Below are 2605 nucleotides of genomic sequence, written 5' to 3'. Positions count from 1 at the left end.
ATCCACTCACCTCACCCTCCCAAAGGCACGGGATTACAGGCTGAGCCACCGAGCCCGGCAACTTTATTTTTAAAGACATGGGCTCAACCTGTAATACCAGCACTTTGGGAGGCTGAGGCCAGTGGATTGCCTGAGCCTGCGGGTTTGAGACCAGCATGGACAAGTTGGCGAGACCTCATCTCTACAATAAATCAAAAATGAGCCGGGTGTGGTAGTGCGCGCCTCTAGTTCCAGCTAATTGGAAGGCTGAGGCAGAAGGATCGCCGGAGCCCAGCAGGTCGAGGCTGTGTTGGCTGGGAGCGGCCACTGCACTCCAGTCTGGGCGACAGAGTGAGACTCCAACTCAAAAAAAAAAAAAAAAGAGACCATGAAAATACCCTGTTTTTAAATCATATTTTTCACCACTAACCTTAACATTCATCCATGGTTGTTGATGGCAACAATTATTACTGTATTATTTGTCTCATAGTGATCCTCTATTTATAAATTTAATTATAAATTGGAATTCTGCAAACAAGAAATATCCATTCTCCTCCTATTGTGTATTGTTTTTTTTTTTTTTTTGAGTTGGAGTCTCACTGTTGCCCAGACTGGAATGCAGTGGCTGCTCCCGGCCACCGCAGCCTCGACCTGCTGGGCTCCGGCAGTCCTTCCGCCTCAGCCTTCCAAGTAGCTGGCCAATTGTGTATTTATTAAAGTATTAATGTCCCTATGAACTGATGGGTATCTATTTCATTCTGTGGGTTATAATGAATTACCATATGATTTCCTTTACTACACCTTTAAGTTAGGTCCTGTGTCCTTTTAACACATTCCCCATCACTCTCTCTGGTTTACTTTGGCACTACAAAATGTCCCATTCTGTGGGACATTCCTGGAATCAGCCATTTCTCCAAGGAACCTGATTCCTTTTCTTGAATGGTGTTTAGAGACCAAGATCTGGGTGTTCAGTGTGCTCATTGCTACTGGGGTATCACTGCTTCTAAGAACCTGTCAGCAGTCAGAGCTGGAAAATAAGCCAGGAGTGGTGATTAGTAGTCCCAGCTAATCAGGAGGCCAAGGTGAGAGGATCGCTTTAGACCAGGAAGTTGAGGCTCCAGTCAGTGAGCTAGGATTGTGCCACTGCACTCCATCCTGGGCAACAGAACAAGACCTCATCTCTTTTTTTTTTTCTCCTGAGTCAGAGTCTCACTCTGTCTCCCAGGCTGGAGTGCAGTGGTACGCTGCTCATGGTCACCACAGCCTCGACCTGCTGGACTCAGGCAATCCTTCTGCCTCAGCCTTTCAAGTAGCTGGAACTACTGACACGCGCCACCATGCCTAGATAATTTTTTTGATTTATTGTAGAGACAAGGTCTCAACAGGCTGGTCTTGAACCCATGGGCTCAGACAATCTTCTCGCCTCAGCCTCCCAAAGTGCTGGGATTATAGGCGTGAGCCACCATGTCTGGCTCATCTCTCTCTCTTTTTTTTAAGTTGGAGTTTCACTCTGTTGTCCAGGCTGGGCACGCTCATGGGCACCCCAGCATTGACCTGCTGAGCTCAGGTATCCTTCTGCCTCAGCCTTCCAAGTAGCTGGAACTACAGGTGCGTGCTACCACGCCTGGCTAATTTTTGATTTATTGTAGAGACAAGGTCTCACCATGTTGCCCAGGCTGGTCTTGAACCCACAGGCTCAGGCAATCCACTTGCCTCGGCCTCCCAAAGTGCTGGGATTACAGGCTGAGCCACTAAGCCCAGCCCTCTTTTTTTTTGGGTCAGAGTCTCACTCTGTCACCCAGGCTGGAGTGCAGTGGCATGCTCACAGTCACCGCAGCCTCGACCTGCTGGGCTCAGGCGATCCTTCCACCTCAGCCTTCTAAGAAGCTGGAACCACAGGTGTGTGCTGCCATGCCTGGTGAATTTTTTGATTTATTGTAGAGACAAGTCTTGCCAAGTTGCCTAGACTGGTCTTGAACCCCTGGGCTCAGGCAATCCTCTCGCTTCCACTCCCTAAAGTACTGTGATTACAGCCCTGATCCAGTGTGCCTGGCCAGACCACATATCTTAAAAAAAAAAAAAAAAAAAAAAAAAAAAGAGGTTGGGCACAGTAGCTCATGCCTATAATCCCAGTACTTTGGGAGGCTGAGGTGAGAGGATTGCCTGAGCTTATGGGTTTGAGGCCAGCCTGCACAACTTGGTGAGACCTCATCTCTACAATAAATTAAAAAAATTAGCCGGGCATGGTGATGCGTGCCTGTAATTCCAGCTACTTGACTGCAATTCCAGCTATTTGGAAGGCTAAGGCAGAAGGATTGCCTGAGCCCAGGAGGTTGAGGCTGCAGTGGCCATAAGTATGCCTGTACACCGGCCTGGGCACAGAGTAAGACACTGACTCAAGAAAAACCCCCCAAAACACGTATTGATACCAATATGAACATGCATTTTGAACAAAACAGGGCAAATATTAAGGCTAAATAAAGTTTGCAATTAATTATTCTTACTTATAGGCCAGGTGTGGTGGCTCATACCTGTAATTCCCATCACTTTGGGAGGCCAAGGTGGGAGGATAACTTGAGGCCAGGAGTTTAAGACCAGCCTGGGAAACAGTGAGACCTTATCTCAA

Source organism: Carlito syrichta, unplaced genomic scaffold (genome assembly GCF_000164805.1).
Source record: "Carlito syrichta isolate Samal-C Ts95f unplaced genomic scaffold, Tarsius_syrichta-2.0.1 Scaffold147223, whole genome shotgun sequence".
Taxonomy (NCBI): domain Eukaryota; kingdom Metazoa; phylum Chordata; class Mammalia; order Primates; family Tarsiidae; genus Carlito; species Carlito syrichta.
This window is presented reverse-complemented; position numbering follows the sequence as displayed.